We start from the raw sequence: 16,983 nt of genomic DNA, 5'->3' as shown, positions 1-16,983 counted from the left end.
TCAATTTGCAAGGTTACATACATAGTGTTCGCAGGGGCTCGTCCAGGATTTGAACCCGGGACCTCTCGCACCCTAAGCGAGAATCATACTCCTAGACCAACGAGCCACGTATGTGTTGAATGTTCCGCTAGAAGGGGGTCTGGGGCTAGTTGGCTTGATGAAATTGCTGCACCTACACTCACTAATCACACACCTTTTTGACAGGTGTGGCTCGTTGGTCTAGGGGTATGATTCTCGCTTTGGGTGCGAGAGGTCCCGGGTTCAAATCCCGGACGAGCCCCATTAACCAATGTAACAGAACTGAAATGATTTACAAAATAAACTCACGATTGGAGACGATGATCCTGCGGTTTTTCCATTTACTGTTGAGAACAAGAGAAAGTTCTGTCGCCACATGAAATGCAAAGAAAGAAAAACATTTCATATCTATCAACAAAAAAATGACACAATCTTGAGTGCTTCCACACACTTATGTTAGCCCCCTGAACACAGCCCTTTGGTGATACTTCCCACACAGCCAAACTACTAAGAATAAATGTACATATTTTCTCTAAGCAAATGGGTGCACTGCCTACAAGCGCTCAAAGGGGCTCGTCCAGGACTTGAACCCAGAGGCTCGCACCCTAAGCGAGAATCCTACCCCTAGAACAACAAGCCTCTCACGCTTGAAATTTACCACTCGGAAGGCAATTTGAGGCTAGTTGGCTTGATGAAAAAGCTGGTCCTACTCTCACAAACTGACAGGGTGGAGTCAGCGGGTGGCTTGTTGGTCTAGGGGTATGATTCTCGCTTCGGGTGTGAGAGGTCCCGGGTTCAAATCCCGGACAAGCCCAGTAAATTAATTTCGTGCAATGCAGACGCAGACATTTTCAGAAGGAACTCTCGGAACGTGATTTGTAGGTAAAGTTTCCCCGCAGGGACTGTCGAGTCCGACACAGAACTCTTTCAAATTATGTCGTGCGTGGTATGAAATTCAATTACAAGTCATCAACAAAGAAGCGAATTAACAAAATGGCTCCTTTGACACAAACTTGCTTTTGCCGCATAAAACCTGATTGTTGGTAACATATTTCCATGGTTTTCCCAGACAATTGTGGAAAATGCCATACATATTCAATTTGCAAGGTTACATACATAGTGTTCGCAGGGGCTCGTCCAGGATTTGAACCCGGGACCTCTCGCACCCTAAGCGAGAATCATACTCCTAGACCAACGAGCCACGTATGTGTTGAATGTTCCGCTAGAAGGGGGTCTGGGGCTAGTTGGCTTGATGAAATTGCTGCACCTACACTCACTAATCACACACCTTTTTGACAGGTGTGGCTCGTTGGTCTAGGGGTATGATTCTCACTTTGGGTGCGAGAGGTCCCGGGTTCAAATCCCGGACGAGCCCCATTAACCAATGTAACAGAACTGAAATGATTTACAAAATAAACTCACGATTGGAGACGATGATCCTGCGGTTTTTCCATTTACTGTTGAGAACAAGAGAAAGTTCTGTCGCCACATGAAATGCAAAGAAAGAAAAACATTTCATATCTATCAACAAAAAAATGACACAATCTTGAGTGCTTCCACACACTTATGTTAGCCCCCTGAACACAGCCCTTTGGTGATACTTCCCACACAGCCAAACTACTAAGAATAAATGTACATATTTTCTCTAAGCAAATGGGTGCACTGCCTACAAGCGCTCAAAGGGGCTCGTCCAGGACTTGAACCCAGAGGCTCGCACCCTAAGCGAGAATCCTACCCCTAGAACAACAAGCCTCTCACGCTTGAAATTTACCACTCGGAAGGCAATTTGAGGCTAGTTGGCTTGATGAAAAAGCTGGTCCTACTCTCACAAACTGACAGGGTGGAGTCAGCGGGTGGCTTGTTGGTCTAGGGGTATGATTCTCGCTTTGGGTGTGAGAGGTCCTGGGTTCAAATCCTGGACAAGCCCAGTAAATTAATTTCGTGCAATGCAGACGCAGACATTTTCAGAAGGAACTCTCGGAACGTGATTTGTAGGTACGAGCCACTTATGTGTTGAATGTTCCGCTAGAAGGGGTCTGGGGCTAGTTGGCTTGATGAAATTGCTGCACCTACACTCACTAATCACACAACCTTTTGACAGGTGTGGCTCGTTGGTCTAGGGGTATGATTCTCGCTTTGGGTGCGAGAGGTCCCGGGTTCAAATCCCGGACAAGCCCCATTAACCAATGTAACAGAACTGAAATGATTTACAAAATAAACTCACGATTGGAGACGATGATCCTGCGGTTTTTCCATTTACTGTTGAGAACAAGAGAAAGTTCTGTCGCCACATGAAATGCAAAGAAAGAAAAACATTTCATATCTATCAACAAAAAAATGACACAATCTTGAGTGCTTCCACACACTTATGTTAGCCCCCTGAACACAGCCCTTTGGTTATACTTCCCACACAGCCAAACTACTAAGAATAAATGTACATATTTTCTCTAAGCAAATGGGTGCACTACCTACAAGCGCTCAAAGGGGCTCGTCCAGGACTTGAACCCAGAGGCTCGCACCCTAAGCGAGAATCCTACCCCTAGAACAACAAGCCTCTCACGCTTGAAATTTACCACTCGGAAGGCAATTTGAGGCTAGTTGGCTTGATGAAAAAGCTGGTCCTACTCTCACAAACTGACAGGGTGGAGTCAGCGGGTGGCTTGTTGGTCTAGGGGTATGATTCTCGCTTCGGGTGTGAGAGGTCCCGGGTTCAAATCCCGGACAAGCCCAGTAAATTAATTTCGTGCAATGCAGACGCAGACATTTTCAGAAGGAACTCTCGGAACGTGATTTGTAGGTAAAGTTTCCCCGCAGGGACTGTCGAGTCCGACACAGAACTCTTTCAAATTATGTCGTGCGTGGTATGAAATTCAATTACAAGTCATCAACAAAGAAGCGAATTAACAAAATGGCTCCTTTGACACAAACTTGCTTTTGCCGCATAAAACCTGATTGTTGGTAACATATTTCCATGGTTTTCCCAGACAATTGTGGAAAATGCCATACATATTCAATTTGCAAGGTTACATACATAGTGTTCGCAGGGGCTCGTCCGGGATTTGAACCCGGGACCTCTCGCACCCTAAGCGAGAATCATACTCCTAGACCAACGAGCCACGTATGTGTTGAATGTTCCGCTAGAAGGGGGTCTGGGGCTAGTTGGCTTGATGAAATCGCTGCACCTACACTCACTAATCACACACCTTTTTGACAGGTGTGGCTCGTTGGTCTAGGGGTATGATTCTCGCTTTGGGTGCGAGAGGTCCCGGGTTCAAATCCCGGACGAGCCCCATTAACCAATGTAACAGAACTGAAATGATTTACAAAATAAACTCACGATTGAAGACGATGATCCTGCGGTTTTTCCATTTACTGTTGAGAACAAGAGAAAGTTCTGTCGCCACATGAAATGCAAAGAAAGAAAAACATTTCATATCTATCAACAAAAAAATGACACAATCTTGAGTGCTTCCACACACTTATGTTAGCCCCCTGAACACAGCCCTTTGGTGATACTTCCCACACAGCCAAACTACTAAGAATAAATGTACATATTTTCTCTAAGCAAATGGGTGCACTGCCTACAAGCGCTCAAAGGGGCTCGTCCAGGACTTGAACCCAGGGGCTCGCAACCTAAGCAAGAATCCTACCCCTAGAACAACAAGCCTCTCACGCTTGAAATTTACCACTCGGAAGGCAATTTGAGGCTAGTTGGCTTGATGAAAAAGCTGATCGTACTCTCACAAACTGACAGGGTGGAGTCAGCGGGTGGCTTGTTGGTCTAGGGGTATGATTCTCGCTTCGGGTGTGAGAGGTCCCGGGTTCAAATCCCGGACAAGCCCAGTAAATTAATTTCGTGCAATGCAGACGCAGACATTTTCAGAAGGAACTCTCGGAACGTGATTTGTAGGTAAAGTTTCCCCGCAGGGACTGTCGAGTCCGACACAGAACTCTTTCAAATTATGTCGTGCGTGGTATGAAATTCAATTACAAGTCATCAACAAAGAAGCGAATTAACAAAATGGCTCCTTTGACACAAACTTGCTTTTGCCGCATAAAACCTGATTGTTGGTAACATATTTCCATGGTTTTCCCAGACAATTGTGGAAAATGCCATACATATTCAATTTGCAAGGTTACATACATAGTGTTCGCAGGGGCTCGTCCGGGATTTGAACCCGGGACCTCTCGCACCCTAAGCGAGAATCATACTCCTAGACCAACGAGCCACGTATGTGTTGAATGTTCCGCTAGAAGGGGGTCTGGGGCTAGTTGGCTTGATGAAATCGCTGCACCTACACTCACTAATCACACACCTTTTTGACAGGTGTGGCTCGTTGGTCTAGGGGTATGATTCTCGCTTTGGGTGCGAGAGGTCCCGGGTTCAAATCCCGGACGAGCCCCATTAACCAATGTAACAGAACTGAAATGATTTACAAAATAAACTCATGATTGAAGACGATGATCCTGCGGTTTTTCCATTTACTGTTGAGAACAAGAGAAAGTTCTGTCGCCACATGAAATGCAAAGAAAGAAAAACATTTCATATCTATCAGCAAAAAAATGACACAATCTTGAGTGCTTCCACACACTTATGTTAGCCCCCTGAACACAGCCCTTTGGTGATACTTCCCACACAGCCAAACTACTAAGAATAAATGTACATATTTTCTCTAAGCAAATGGGTGCACTACCTACAAGCGCTCAAAGGGGCTCGTCCAGGACTTGAACCCAGAGGCTCGCACCCTAAGCGAGAATCCTACCCCTAGAACAACAAGCCTCTCACGCTTGAAATTTACCACTCGGAAGGCAATTTGAGGCTAGTTGGCTTGATGAAAAAGCTGGTCCTACTCTCACAAACTGACAGGGTGGAGTCAGCGGGTGGCTTGTTGGTCTAGGGGTATGATTCTCGCTTCGGGTGTGAGAGGTCCCGGGTTCAAATCCCGGACAAGCCCAGTAAATTAATTTCGTGCAATGCAGACGCAGACATTTTCAGAAGGAACTCTCGGAACGTGATTTGTAGGTAAAGTTTCCCCGCAGGGACTGTCGAGTCCGACACAGAACTCTTTCAAATTATGTCGTGCGTGGTATGAAATTCAATTACAAGTCATCAACAAAGAAGCGAATTAACAAAATGGCTCCTTTGACACAAACTTGCTTTTGCCGCATAAAACCTGATTGTTGGTAACATATTTCCATGGTTTTCCCAGACAATTGTGGAAAATGCCATACATATTCAATTTGCAAGGTTACATACATAGTGTTCGCAGGGGCTCGTCCAGGATTTGAACCCGGGACCTCTCGCACCCTAAGCGAGAATCATACTCCTAGACCAACGAGCCACGTATGTGTTGAATGTTCCGCTAGAAGGGGGTCTGGGGCTAGTTGGCTTGATGAAATTGCTGCACCTACACTCACTAATCACACACCTTTTTGACAGGTGTGGCTCGTTGGTCTAGGGGTATGATTCTCGCTTTGGGTGCGAGAGGTCCCGGGTTCAAATCCCGGACGAGCCCCATTAACCAATGTAACAGAACTGAAATGATTTACAAAATAAACTCACGATTGGAGACGATGATCCTGCGGTTTTTCCATTTACTGTTGAGAACAAGAGAAAGTTCTGTCGCCACATGAAATGCAAAGAAAGAAAAACATTTCATATCTATCAACAAAAAAATGACACAATCTTGAGTGCTTCCACACACTTATGTTAGCCCCCTGAACACAGCCCTTTGGTGATACTTCCCACACAGCCAAACTACTAAGAATAAATGTACATATTTTCTCTAAGCAAATGGGTGCACTGCCTACAAGCGCTCAAAGGGGCTCGTCCAGGACTTGAACCCAGAGGCTCGCACCCTAAGCGAGAATCCTACCCCTAGAACAACAAGCCTCTCACGCTTGAAATTTACCACTCGGAAGGCAATTTGAGGCTAGTTGGCTTGATGAAAAAGCTGGTCCTACTCTCACAAACTGACAGGGTGGAGTCAGCGGGTGGCTTGTTGGTCTAGGGGTATGATTCTCGCTTTGGGTGTGAGAGGTCCTGGGTTCAAATCCTGGACAAGCCCAGTAAATTAATTTCGTGCAATGCAGACGCAGACATTTTCAGAAGGAACTCTCGGAACGTGATTTGTAGGTACGAGCCACTTATGTGTTGAATGTTCCGCTAGAAGGGGTCTGGGGCTAGTTGGCTTGATGAAATTGCTGCACCTACACTCACTAATCACACAACCTTTTGACAGGTGTGGCTCGTTGGTCTAGGGGTATGATTCTCGCTTTGGGTGCGAGAGGTCCCGGGTTCAAATCCCGGACAAGCCCCATTAACCAATGTAACAGAACTGAAATGATTTACAAAATAAACTCACGATTGGAGACGATGATCCTGCGGTTTTTCCATTTACTGTTGAGAACAAGAGAAAGTTCTGTCGCCACATGAAATGCAAAGAAAGAAAAACATTTCATATCTATCAACAAAAAAATGACACAATCTTGAGTGCTTCCACACACTTATGTTAGCCCCCTGAACACAGCCCTTTGGTTATACTTCCCACACAGCCAAACTACTAAGAATAAATGTACATATTTTCTCTAAGCAAATGGGTGCACTACCTACAAGCGCTCAAAGGGGCTCGTCCAGGACTTGAACCCAGAGGCTCGCACCCTAAGCGAGAATCCTACCCCTAGAACAACAAGCCTCTCACGCTTGAAATTTACCACTCGGAAGGCAATTTGAGGCTAGTTGGCTTGATGAAAAAGCTGGTCCTACTCTCACAAACTGACAGGGTGGAGTCAGCGGGTGGCTTGTTGGTCTAGGGGTATGATTCTCGCTTCGGGTGTGAGAGGTCCCGGGTTCAAATCCCGGACAAGCCCAGTAAATTAATTTCGTGCAATGCAGACGCAGACATTTTCAGAAGGAACTCTCGGAACGTGATTTGTAGGTAAAGTTTCCCCGCAGGGACTGTCGAGTCCGACACAGAACTCTTTCAAATTATGTCGTGCGTGGTATGAAATTCAATTACAAGTCATCAACAAAGAAGCGAATTAACAAAATGGCTCCTTTGACACAAACTTGCTTTTGCCGCATAAAACCTGATTGTTGGTAACATATTTCCATGGTTTTCCCAGACAATTGTGGAAAATGCCATACATATTCAATTTGCAAGGTTACATACATAGTGTTCGCAGGGGCTCGTCCAGGATTTGAACCCGGGACCTCTCGCACCCTAAGCGAGAATCATACTCCTAGACCAACGAGCCACGTATGTGTTGAATGTTCCGCTAGAAGGGGGTCTGGGGCTAGTTGGCTTGATGAAATTGCTGCACCTACACTCACTAATCACACACCTTTTTGACAGGTGTGGCTCGTTGGTCTAGGGGTATGATTCTCGCTTTGGGTGCGAGAGGTCCCGGGTTCAAATCCCGGACGAGCCCCATTAACCAATGTAACAGAACTGAAATGATTTACAAAATAAACTCACGATTGGAGACGATGATCCTGCGGTTTTTCCATTTACTGTTGAGAACAAGAGAAAGTTCTGTCGCCACATGAAATGCAAAGAAAGAAAAACATTTCATATCTATCAACAAAAAAATGACACAATCTTGAGTGCTTCCACACACTTATGTTAGCCCCCTGAACACAGCCCTTTGGTGATACTTCCCACACAGCCAAACTACTAAGAATAAATGTACATATTTTCTCTAAGCAAATGGGTGCACTGCCTACAAGCGCTCAAAGGGGCTCGTCCAGGACTTGAACCCAGAGGCTCGCACCCTAAGCGAGAATCCTACCCCTAGAACAACAAGCCTCTCACGCTTGAAATTTACCACTCGGAAGGCAATTTGAGGCTAGTTGGCTTGATGAAAAAGCTGGTCCTACTCTCACAAACTGACAGGGTGGAGTCAGCGGGTGGCTTGTTGGTCTAGGGGTATGATTCTCGCTTTGGGTGTGAGAGGTCCTGGGTTCAAATCCTGGACAAGCCCAGTAAATTAATTTCGTGCAATGCAGACGCAGACATTTTCAGAAGGAACTCTCGGAACGTGATTTGTAGGTACGAGCCACTTATGTGTTGAATGTTCCGCTAGAAGGGGTCTGGGGCTAGTTGGCTTGATGAAATTGCTGCACCTACACTCACTAATCACACAACCTTTTGACAGGTGTGGCTCGTTGGTCTAGGGGTATGATTCTCGCTTTGGGTGCGAGAGGTCCCGGGTTCAAATCCCGGACAAGCCCCATTAACCAATGTAACAGAACTGAAATGATTTACAAAATAAACTCACGATTGGAGACGATGATCCTGCGGTTTTTCCATTTACTGTTGAGAACAAGAGAAAGTTCTGTCGCCACATGAAATGCAAAGAAAGAAAAACATTTCATATCTATCAACAAAAAAATGACACAATCTTGAGTGCTTCCACACACTTATGTTAGCCCCCTGAACACAGCCCTTTGGTTATACTTCCCACACAGCCAAACTACTAAGAATAAATGTACATATTTTCTCTAAGCAAATGGGTGCACTACCTACAAGCGCTCAAAGGGGCTCGTCCAGGACTTGAACCCAGAGGCTCGCACCCTAAGCGAGAATCCTACCCCTAGAACAACAAGCCTCTCACGCTTGAAATTTACCACTCGGAAGGCAATTTGAGGCTAGTTGGCTTGATGAAAAAGCTGGTCCTACTCTCACAAACTGACAGGGTGGAGTCAGCGGGTGGCTTGTTGGTCTAGGGGTATGATTCTCGCTTCGGGTGTGAGAGGTCCCGGGTTCAAATCCCGGACAAGCCCAGTAAATTAATTTCGTGCAATGCAGACGCAGACATTTTCAGAAGGAACTCTCGGAACGTGATTTGTAGGTAAAGTTTCCCCGCAGGGACTGTCGAGTCCGACACAGAACTCTTTCAAATTATGTCGTGCGTGGTATGAAATTCAATTACAAGTCATCAACAAAGAAGCGAATTAACAAAATGGCTCCTTTGACACAAACTTGCTTTTGCCACATAAAACCTGATTGTTGGTAACATATTTCCATGGTTTTCCCAGACAATTGTGGAAAATGCCATACATATTCAATTTGCAAGGTTACATACATAGTGTTCGCAGGGGCTCGTCCGGGATTTGAACCCGGGACCTCTCGCACCCTAAGCGAGAATCATACTCCTAGACCAACGAGCCACGTATGTGTTGAATGTTCCGCTAGAAGGGGGTCTGGGGCTAGTTGGCTTGATGAAATCGCTGCACCTACACTCACTAATCACACACCTTTTTGACAGGTGTGGCTCGTTGGTCTAGGGGTATGATTCTCGCTTTGGGTGCGAGAGGTCCCGGGTTCAAATCCCGGACGAGCCCCATTAACCAATGTAACAGAACTGAAATGATTTACAAAATAAACTCACGATTGAAGACGATGATCCTGCGGTTTTTCCATTTACTGTTGAGAACAAGAGAAACTTCTGTCGCCACATGAAATGCAAAGAAAGAAAAACATTTCATATCTATCAACAAAAAAATGACACAATCTTGAGTGCTTCCACACACTTATGTTAGCCCCCTGAACACAGCCCTTTGGTGATACTTCCCACACAGCCAAACTACTAAGAATAAATGTACATATTTTCTCTAAGCAAATGGGTGCACTGCCTACAAGCGCTCAAAGGGGCTCGTCCAGGACTTGAACCCAGGGGCTCGCACCCTAAGCAAGAATCCTACCCCTAGAACAACAAGCCTCTCACGCTTGAAATTTACCACTCGGAAGGCAATTTGAGGCTAGTTGGCTTGATGAAAAAGCTGATCGTACTCTCACAAACTGACAGGGTGGAGTCAGCGGGTGGCTTGTTGGTCTAGGGGTATGATTCTCGCTTTGGGTGTGAGAGGTCCTGGGTTCAAATCCTGGACAAGCCCAGTAAATTAATTTCGTGCAATGCAGACGCAGACATTTTCAGAAGGAACTCTCGGAACGTGATTTGTAGGTACGAGCCACTTATGTGTTGAATGTTCCGCTAGAAGGGGTCTGGGGCTAGTTGGCTTGATGAAATTGCTGCACCTACACTCACTAATCACACAACCTTTTGACAGGTGTGGCTCGTTGGTCTAGGGGTATGATTCTCGCTTTGGGTGCGCGAGGTCCCGGGTTCAAATCCCGGACAAGCCCCATTAACCAATGTAACAGAACTGAAATGATTTACAAAATAAACTCACGATTGGAGACGATGATCCTGCGGTTTTTCCATTTACTGTTGAGAACAAGAGAAAGTTCTGTCGCCACATGAAATGCAAAGAAAGAAAAACATTTCATATCTATCAACAAAAAAATGACACAATCTTGAGTGCTTCCACACACTTATGTTAGCCCCCTGAACACAGCCCTTTGGTTATACTTCCCACACAGCCAAACTACTAAGAATAAATGTACATATTTTCTCTAAGCAAATGGGTGCACTACCTACAAGCGCTCAAAGGGGCTCGTCCAGGACTTGAACCCAGAGGCTCGCACCCTAAGCGAGAATCCTACCCCTAGAACAACAAGCCTCTCACGCTTGAAATTTACCACTCGGAAGGCAATTTGAGGCTAGTTGGCTTGATGAAAAAGCTGGTCCTACTCTCACAAACTGACAGGGTGGAGTCAGCGGGTGGCTTGTTGGTCTAGGGGTATGATTCTCGCTTCGGGTGTGAGAGGTCCCGGGTTCAAATCCCGGACAAGCCCAGTAAATTAATTTCGTGCAATGCAGACGCAGACATTTTCAGAAGGAACTCTCGGAACGTGATTTGTAGGTAAAGTTTCCCCGCAGGGACTGTCGAGTCCGACACAGAACTCTTTCAAATTATGTCGTGCGTGGTATGAAATTCAATTACAAGTCATCAACAAAGAAGCGAATTAACAAAATGGCTCCTTTGACACAAACTTGCTTTTGCCACATAAAACCTGATTGTTGGTAACATATTTCCATGGTTTTCCCAGACAATTGTGGAAAATGCCATACATATTCAATTTGCAAGGTTACATACATAGTGTTCGCAGGGGCTCGTCCGGGATTTGAACCCGGGACCTCTCGCACCCTAAGCGAGAATCATACTCCTAGACCAACGAGCCACGTATGTGTTGAATGTTCCGCTAGAAGGGGGTCTGGGGCTAGTTGGCTTGATGAAATCGCTGCACCTACACTCACTAATCACACACCTTTTTGACAGGTGTGGCTCGTTGGTCTAGGGGTATGATTCTCGCTTTGGGTGCGAGAGGTCCCGGGTTCAAATCCCGGACGAGCCCCATTAACCAATGTAACAGAACTGAAATGATTTACAAAATAAACTCACGATTGAAGACGATGATCCTGCGGTTTTTCCATTTACTGTTGAGAACAAGAGAAACTTCTGTCGCCACATGAAATGCAAAGAAAGAAAAACATTTCATATCTATCAACAAAAAAATGACACAATCTTGAGTGCTTCCACACACTTATGTTAGCCCCCTGAACACAGCCCTTTGGTGATACTTCCCACACAGCCAAACTACTAAGAATAAATGTACATATTTTCTCTAAGCAAATGGGTGCACTGCCTACAAGCGCTCAAAGGGGCTCGTCCAGGACTTGAACCCAGGGGCTCGCACCCTAAGCAAGAATCCTACCCCTAGAACAACAAGCCTCTCACGCTTGAAATTTACCACTCGGAAGGCAATTTGAGGCTAGTTGGCTTGATGAAAAAGCTGATCGTACTCTCACAAACTGACAGGGTGGAGTCAGCGGGTGGCTTGTTGGTCTAGGGGTATGATTCTCGCTTCGGGTGTGAGAGGTCCCGGGTTCAAATCCCGGACAAGCCCAGTAAATTAATTTCGTGCAATGCAGACGCAGACATTTTCAGAAGGAACTCTCGGAACGTGATTTGTAGGTAAAGTTTCCCCGCAGGGACTGTTGAGTCCGACACAGAACTCTTTCAAATTATGTCGTGCGTGGTATGAAATTCAATTACAAGTCATCAACAAAGAAGCGAATTAACAAAATGGCTCCTTTGACACAAACTTGCTTTTGCCGCATAAAACCTGATTGTTGGTAACATATTTCCATGGTTTTCCCAGACAATTGTGGAAAATGCCATACATATTCAATTTGCAAGGTTACATACATAGTGTTCGCAGGGGCTCGTCCGGGATTTGAACCCGGGACCTCTCACACCCTAAGCGAGAATCATACTCCTAGACCAACGAGCCACGTATGTGTTGAATGTTCCGCTAGAAGGGGGTCTGGGGCTAGTTGGCTTGATGAAATCGCTGCACCTACACTCACTAATCACACACCTTTTTGACAGGTGTGGCTCGTTGGTCTAGGGGTATGATTCTCGCTTTGGGTGCGAGAGGTCCCGGGTTCAAATCCCGGACGAGCCCCATTAACCAATGTAACAGAACTGAAATGATTTACAAAATAAACTCACGATTGAAGACGATGATCCTGCGGTTTTTCCATTTACTGTTGAGAACAAGAGAAACTTCTGTCGCCACATGAAATGCAAAGAAAGAAAAACATTTCATATCTATCAACAAAAAAATGACACAATCTTGAGTGCTTCCACACACTTATGTTAGCCCCCTGAACACAGCCCTTTGGTGATACTTCCCACACAGCCAAACTACTAAGAATAAATGTACATATTTTCTCTAAGCAAATGGGTGCACTGCCTACAAGCGCTCAAAGGGGCTCGTCCAGGACTTGAACCCAGGGGCTCGCACCCTAAGCAAGAATCCTACCCCTAGAACAACAAGCCTCTCACGCTTGAAATTTACCACTCGGAAGGCAATTTGAGGCTAGTTGGCTTGATGAAAAAGCTGATCGTACTCTCACAAACTGACAGGGTGGAGTCAGCGGGTGGCTTGTTGGTCTAGGGGTATGATTCTCGCTTCGGGTGTGAGAGGTCCCGGGTTCAAATCCCGGACAAGCCCAGTAAATTAATTTCGTGCAATGCAGACGCAGACATTTTCAGAAGGAACTCTCGGAACGTGATTTGTAGGTAAAGTTTCCCCGCAGGGACTGTTGAGTCCGACACAGAACTCTTTCAAATTATGTCGTGCGTGGTATGAAATTCAATTACAAGTCATCAACAAAGAAGCGAATTAACAAAATGGCTCCTTTGACACAAACTTGCTTTTGCCGCATAAAACCTGATTGTTGGTAACATATTTCCATGGTTTTCCCAGACAATTGTGGAAAATGCCATACATATTCAATTTGCAAGGTTACATACATAGTGTTCGCAGGGGCTCGTCCGGGATTTGAACCCGGGACCTCTCACACCCTAAGCGAGAATCATACTCCTAGACCAACGAGCCACGTATGTGTTGAATGTTCCGCTAGAAGGGGGTCTGGGGCTAGTTGGCTTGATGAAATTGCTGCACCTACACTCACTAATCACACACCTTTTTGACAGGTGTGGCTCGTTGGTCTAGGGGTATGATTCTCGCTTTGGGTGCGAGAGGTCCCGGGTTCAAATCCCGGACGAGCCCCATTAACCAATGTAACAGAACTGAAATGATTTACAAAATAAACTCACGATTGGAGACAATGATCCTGCGGTTTTTCCATTTACTGTTGAGAACAAGAGAAAGTTCTGTCGCCACATGAAATGCAAAGAAAGAAAAACATTTCATATCTATCAACAAAAAAATGACACAATCTTGAGTGCTTCCACACACTTATGTTAGCCCCCTGAACACAGCCCTTTGGTGATACTTCCCACACAGCCAAACTACTAAGAATAAATGTACATATTTTCTCTAAGCAAATGGGTGCACTGCCTACAAGCGCTCAAAGGGGCTCGTCCAGGACTTGAACCCAGAGGCTCGCACCCTAAGCGAGAATCCTACCCCTAGAACAACAAGCCTCTCACGCTTGAAATTTACCACTCGGAAGGCAATTTGAGGCTAGTTGGCTTGATGAAAAAGCTGGTCCTACTCTCACAAACTGACAGGGTGGAGTCAGCGGGTGGCTTGTTGGTCTAGGGGTATGATTCTCGCTTTGGGTGTGAGAGGTCCCGGGTTCAAATCCTGGACAAGCCCAGTAAATTAATTTCGTGCAATGCAGACGCAGACATTTTCAGAAGGAACTCTCGGAATGTGATTTGTAGGTACGAGCCACTTATGTGTTGAATGTTCCGCTAGAAGGGGTCTGGGGCTAGTTGGCTTGATGAAATTGCTGCACCTACACTCACTAATCACACACCCTTTTGACAGGTGTGGCTCGTTGGTCTAGGGGTATGATTCTCGCTTTGGGTGCGAGAGGTCCCGGGTTCAAATCCCGGACGAGCCCCATTAACCAATGTAACAGAACTGAAATGATTTACAAAATAAACTCACGATTGGAGACGATGATCCTGCGGTTTTTCCATTTACTGTTGAGAACAAGAGAAAGTTCTGTCGCCACATGAAATGCAAAGAAAGAAAAACATTTCATATCTATCAACAAAAAAATGACACAATCTTGAGTCCTTCCACACACTTATGTTAGCCCCCTGAACACAGCCCTTTGGTTATACTTCCCACACAGCCAAACTACTAAGAATAAATGTACATATTTTCTCTAAGCAAATGGGTGCACTACCTACAAGCGCTCAAAGGGGCTCGTCCAGGACTTGAACCCAGAGGCTCGCACCCTAAGCGAGAATCCTACCCCTAGAACAACAAGCCTCTCACGCTTGAAATTTACCACTCGGAAGGCAATTTGAGGCTAGTTGGCTTGATGAAAAAGCTGGTCCTACTCTCACAAACTGACAGGGTGGAGTCAGCGGGTGGCTTGTTGGTCTAGGGGTATGATTCTCGCTTCGGGTGTGAGAGGTCCCGGGTTCAAATCCCGGACAAGCCCAGTAAATTAATTTCGTGCAATGCAGACGCAGACATTTTCAGAAGGAACTCTCGGAACGTGATTTGTAGGTACGAGCCACTTATGTGTTGAATGTTCCGCTAGAAGGGGTCTGGGGCTAGTTGGCTTGATGAAATTGCTGCACCTACACTCACTAATCACACACCCTTTTGACAGGTGTGGCTCGTTGGTCTAGGGGTATGATTCTCGCTTTGGGTGCGAGAGGTCCCGGGTTCAAATCCCGGACGAGCCCCATTAACCAATGTAACAGAACTGAAATGATTTACAAAATAAACTCACGATTGGAGACGATGATCCTGCGGTTTTTCCATTTACTGTTGAGAACAAGAGAAAGTTCTGTCGCCACATGAAATGCAAAGAAAGAAAAACATTTCATATCTATCAACAAAAAAATGACACAATCTTGAGTGCTTCCACACACTTATGTTAGCCCCCTGAACACAGCCCTTTGGTTATACTTCCCACACAGCCAAACTACTAAGAATAAATGTACATATTTTCTCTAAGCAAATGGGTGCACTACCTACAAGCGCTCAAAGGGGCTCGTCCAGGACTTGAACCCAGAGGCTCGCACCCTAAGCGAGAATCCTACCCCTAGAACAACAAGCCTCTCACGCTTGAAATTTACCACTCGGAAGGCAATTTGAGGCTAGTTGGCTTGATGAAAAAGCTGGTCCTACTCTCACAAACTGACAGGGTGGAGTCAGCGGGTGGCTTGTTGGTCTAGGGGTATGATTCTCGCTTCGGGTGTGAGAGGTCCCGGGTTCAAATCCCGGACAAGCCCAGTAAATTAATTTCGTGCAATGCAGACGCAGACATTTTCAGAAGGAACTCTCGGAACGTGATTTGTAGGTAAAGTTTCCCCGCAGGGACTGTCGAGTCCGACACAGAACTCTTTCAAATTATGTCGTGCATGGTATGAAATTCAATTACAAGTCATCAACAAAGAAGCGAATTAACAAAATGGCTCCATTGACACAAACTTGCTTTTGCCGCATAAAACCTGATTGTTGGTAACATATTTCCATGGTTTTCCCAGACAATTGTGGAAAATGCCATACATATTCAATTTGCAAGGTTACATACATAGTGTTCGCAGGGGCTCGTCCGGGATTTGAACCCGGGACCTCTCGCACCCTAAGCGAGAATCATACTCCTAGACCAACGAGCCACGTATGTGTTGAATGTTCCGCTAGAAGGGGGTCTGGGGCTAGTTGGCTTGATGAAATCGCTGCACCTACACTCACTAATCACACACCTTTTTGACAGGTGTGGCTCGTTGGTCTAGGGGTATGATTCTCGCTTTGGGTGCGAGAGGTCCCGGGTTCAAATCCCGGACGAGCCCCATTAACCAATGTAACAGAACTGAAATGATTTACAAAATAAACTCACGATTGAAGACGATGATCCTGCGGTTTTTCCATTTACTGTTGAGAACAAGAGAAACTTCTGTCGCCACATGAAATGCAAAGAAAGAAAAACATTTCATATCTATCAACAAAAAAATGACACAATCTTGAGTGCTTCCACACACTTATGTTAGCCCCCTGAACACAGCCCTTTGGTGATACTTCCCACACAGCCAAACTACTAAGAATAAATGTACATATTTTCTCTAAGCAAATGGGTGCACTGCCTACAAGCGCTCAAAGGGGCTCGTCCAGGACTTGAACCCAGGGGCTCGCACCCTAAGCAAGAATCCTACCCCTAGAACAACAAGCCTCTCACGCTTGAAATTTACCACTCGGAAGGCAATTTGAGGCTAGTTGGCTTGATGAAAAAGCTGATCGTACTCTCACAAACTGACAGGGTGGAGTCAGCGGGTGGCTTGTTGGTCTAGGGGTATGATTCTCGCTTCGGGTGTGAGAGGTCCCGGGTTCAAATCCCGGACAAGCCCAGTAAATTAATTTCGTGCAATGCAGACGCAGACATTTTCAGAAGGAACTCTCGGAACGTGATTTGTAGGTAAAGTTTCCCCGCAGGGACTGTTGAGTCCGACACAGAACTCTTTCAAATTATGTCGTGCGTGGTATGAAATTCAATTACAAGTCATCAACAAAGAAGCGAATTAACAAAATGGCTCCTTTGACACAAACTTGCTTTTGC

At 45.7% G+C, this 16,983-nt stretch overlaps 35 non-coding genes across 35 annotated transcripts; 24 read left to right on the top strand and 11 right to left on the bottom strand.

Moving 5' to 3' along the window:
* Positions 1–34: 34 nt before the first annotated feature.
* trnap-agg (transfer RNA proline (anticodon AGG)) lies at positions 35–106 on the bottom strand. Its single transcript has one exon. It is a non-coding gene; the product is annotated as a tRNA-Pro (tRNA).
* Positions 107–208: 102 nt separating this feature from the next.
* trnap-ugg (transfer RNA proline (anticodon UGG)) lies at positions 209–280 on the top strand. Its single transcript has one exon. It is a non-coding gene; the product is annotated as a tRNA-Pro (tRNA).
* A 480-nt stretch (positions 281–760) lies between these two features.
* trnap-cgg (transfer RNA proline (anticodon CGG)) lies at positions 761–832 on the top strand. Its single transcript has one exon. It is a non-coding gene; the product is annotated as a tRNA-Pro (tRNA).
* Positions 833–1,147: 315 nt separating this feature from the next.
* On the bottom strand, positions 1,148–1,219 carry trnap-agg (transfer RNA proline (anticodon AGG)). The gene has a single exon. It is a non-coding gene; the product is annotated as a tRNA-Pro (tRNA).
* Positions 1,220–2,675: 1,456 nt separating this feature from the next.
* trnap-cgg (transfer RNA proline (anticodon CGG)) lies at positions 2,676–2,747 on the top strand. The gene has a single exon. It is a non-coding gene; the product is annotated as a tRNA-Pro (tRNA).
* Positions 2,748–3,062: 315 nt separating this feature from the next.
* On the bottom strand, positions 3,063–3,134 carry trnap-agg (transfer RNA proline (anticodon AGG)). Its single transcript has one exon. It is a non-coding gene; the product is annotated as a tRNA-Pro (tRNA).
* Positions 3,135–3,236: 102 nt separating this feature from the next.
* trnap-ugg (transfer RNA proline (anticodon UGG)) lies at positions 3,237–3,308 on the top strand. The gene has a single exon. It is a non-coding gene; the product is annotated as a tRNA-Pro (tRNA).
* Positions 3,309–3,788: 480 nt separating this feature from the next.
* On the top strand, positions 3,789–3,860 carry trnap-cgg (transfer RNA proline (anticodon CGG)). The gene has a single exon. It is a non-coding gene; the product is annotated as a tRNA-Pro (tRNA).
* Positions 3,861–4,175: 315 nt separating this feature from the next.
* Positions 4,176–4,247, bottom strand: trnap-agg (transfer RNA proline (anticodon AGG)). Its single transcript has one exon. It is a non-coding gene; the product is annotated as a tRNA-Pro (tRNA).
* A 102-nt stretch (positions 4,248–4,349) lies between these two features.
* Positions 4,350–4,421, top strand: trnap-ugg (transfer RNA proline (anticodon UGG)). Its single transcript has one exon. It is a non-coding gene; the product is annotated as a tRNA-Pro (tRNA).
* Positions 4,422–4,901: 480 nt separating this feature from the next.
* Positions 4,902–4,973, top strand: trnap-cgg (transfer RNA proline (anticodon CGG)). Its single transcript has one exon. It is a non-coding gene; the product is annotated as a tRNA-Pro (tRNA).
* Positions 4,974–5,288: 315 nt separating this feature from the next.
* trnap-agg (transfer RNA proline (anticodon AGG)) lies at positions 5,289–5,360 on the bottom strand. The gene has a single exon. It is a non-coding gene; the product is annotated as a tRNA-Pro (tRNA).
* A 102-nt stretch (positions 5,361–5,462) lies between these two features.
* Positions 5,463–5,534, top strand: trnap-ugg (transfer RNA proline (anticodon UGG)). Its single transcript has one exon. It is a non-coding gene; the product is annotated as a tRNA-Pro (tRNA).
* Positions 5,535–6,816: 1,282 nt separating this feature from the next.
* On the top strand, positions 6,817–6,888 carry trnap-cgg (transfer RNA proline (anticodon CGG)). Its single transcript has one exon. It is a non-coding gene; the product is annotated as a tRNA-Pro (tRNA).
* A 315-nt stretch (positions 6,889–7,203) lies between these two features.
* Positions 7,204–7,275, bottom strand: trnap-agg (transfer RNA proline (anticodon AGG)). Its single transcript has one exon. It is a non-coding gene; the product is annotated as a tRNA-Pro (tRNA).
* A 102-nt stretch (positions 7,276–7,377) lies between these two features.
* On the top strand, positions 7,378–7,449 carry trnap-ugg (transfer RNA proline (anticodon UGG)). Its single transcript has one exon. It is a non-coding gene; the product is annotated as a tRNA-Pro (tRNA).
* A 1,282-nt stretch (positions 7,450–8,731) lies between these two features.
* On the top strand, positions 8,732–8,803 carry trnap-cgg (transfer RNA proline (anticodon CGG)). Its single transcript has one exon. It is a non-coding gene; the product is annotated as a tRNA-Pro (tRNA).
* Positions 8,804–9,118: 315 nt separating this feature from the next.
* Positions 9,119–9,190, bottom strand: trnap-agg (transfer RNA proline (anticodon AGG)). Its single transcript has one exon. It is a non-coding gene; the product is annotated as a tRNA-Pro (tRNA).
* Positions 9,191–9,292: 102 nt separating this feature from the next.
* Positions 9,293–9,364, top strand: trnap-ugg (transfer RNA proline (anticodon UGG)). The gene has a single exon. It is a non-coding gene; the product is annotated as a tRNA-Pro (tRNA).
* Positions 9,365–10,646: 1,282 nt separating this feature from the next.
* Positions 10,647–10,718, top strand: trnap-cgg (transfer RNA proline (anticodon CGG)). The gene has a single exon. It is a non-coding gene; the product is annotated as a tRNA-Pro (tRNA).
* A 315-nt stretch (positions 10,719–11,033) lies between these two features.
* On the bottom strand, positions 11,034–11,105 carry trnap-agg (transfer RNA proline (anticodon AGG)). Its single transcript has one exon. It is a non-coding gene; the product is annotated as a tRNA-Pro (tRNA).
* Positions 11,106–11,207: 102 nt separating this feature from the next.
* On the top strand, positions 11,208–11,279 carry trnap-ugg (transfer RNA proline (anticodon UGG)). Its single transcript has one exon. It is a non-coding gene; the product is annotated as a tRNA-Pro (tRNA).
* A 480-nt stretch (positions 11,280–11,759) lies between these two features.
* On the top strand, positions 11,760–11,831 carry trnap-cgg (transfer RNA proline (anticodon CGG)). Its single transcript has one exon. It is a non-coding gene; the product is annotated as a tRNA-Pro (tRNA).
* Positions 11,832–12,146: 315 nt separating this feature from the next.
* Positions 12,147–12,218, bottom strand: trnap-agg (transfer RNA proline (anticodon AGG)). Its single transcript has one exon. It is a non-coding gene; the product is annotated as a tRNA-Pro (tRNA).
* Positions 12,219–12,320: 102 nt separating this feature from the next.
* Positions 12,321–12,392, top strand: trnap-ugg (transfer RNA proline (anticodon UGG)). The gene has a single exon. It is a non-coding gene; the product is annotated as a tRNA-Pro (tRNA).
* A 480-nt stretch (positions 12,393–12,872) lies between these two features.
* trnap-cgg (transfer RNA proline (anticodon CGG)) lies at positions 12,873–12,944 on the top strand. The gene has a single exon. It is a non-coding gene; the product is annotated as a tRNA-Pro (tRNA).
* A 315-nt stretch (positions 12,945–13,259) lies between these two features.
* trnap-agg (transfer RNA proline (anticodon AGG)) lies at positions 13,260–13,331 on the bottom strand. Its single transcript has one exon. It is a non-coding gene; the product is annotated as a tRNA-Pro (tRNA).
* Positions 13,332–13,433: 102 nt separating this feature from the next.
* On the top strand, positions 13,434–13,505 carry trnap-ugg (transfer RNA proline (anticodon UGG)). The gene has a single exon. It is a non-coding gene; the product is annotated as a tRNA-Pro (tRNA).
* A 730-nt stretch (positions 13,506–14,235) lies between these two features.
* On the top strand, positions 14,236–14,307 carry trnap-ugg (transfer RNA proline (anticodon UGG)). The gene has a single exon. It is a non-coding gene; the product is annotated as a tRNA-Pro (tRNA).
* Positions 14,308–14,787: 480 nt separating this feature from the next.
* On the top strand, positions 14,788–14,859 carry trnap-cgg (transfer RNA proline (anticodon CGG)). Its single transcript has one exon. It is a non-coding gene; the product is annotated as a tRNA-Pro (tRNA).
* Positions 14,860–15,037: 178 nt separating this feature from the next.
* Positions 15,038–15,109, top strand: trnap-ugg (transfer RNA proline (anticodon UGG)). The gene has a single exon. It is a non-coding gene; the product is annotated as a tRNA-Pro (tRNA).
* A 480-nt stretch (positions 15,110–15,589) lies between these two features.
* Positions 15,590–15,661, top strand: trnap-cgg (transfer RNA proline (anticodon CGG)). The gene has a single exon. It is a non-coding gene; the product is annotated as a tRNA-Pro (tRNA).
* A 315-nt stretch (positions 15,662–15,976) lies between these two features.
* trnap-agg (transfer RNA proline (anticodon AGG)) lies at positions 15,977–16,048 on the bottom strand. The gene has a single exon. It is a non-coding gene; the product is annotated as a tRNA-Pro (tRNA).
* A 102-nt stretch (positions 16,049–16,150) lies between these two features.
* On the top strand, positions 16,151–16,222 carry trnap-ugg (transfer RNA proline (anticodon UGG)). Its single transcript has one exon. It is a non-coding gene; the product is annotated as a tRNA-Pro (tRNA).
* A 480-nt stretch (positions 16,223–16,702) lies between these two features.
* On the top strand, positions 16,703–16,774 carry trnap-cgg (transfer RNA proline (anticodon CGG)). Its single transcript has one exon. It is a non-coding gene; the product is annotated as a tRNA-Pro (tRNA).
* The last annotated feature ends 209 nt before the right edge of the window (positions 16,775–16,983 follow it).

This window comes from Poecilia mexicana, unplaced genomic scaffold, assembly GCF_051168715.1.
Source record: "Poecilia mexicana isolate PSO_F unplaced genomic scaffold, ASM5116871v1 scaffold_10, whole genome shotgun sequence".
NCBI lineage: Eukaryota > Metazoa > Chordata > Actinopteri > Cyprinodontiformes > Poeciliidae > Poecilia > Poecilia mexicana.
Note: the sequence above shows the minus strand (reverse complement) of the source record. Positions and strands in the feature narration are given on the sequence as shown.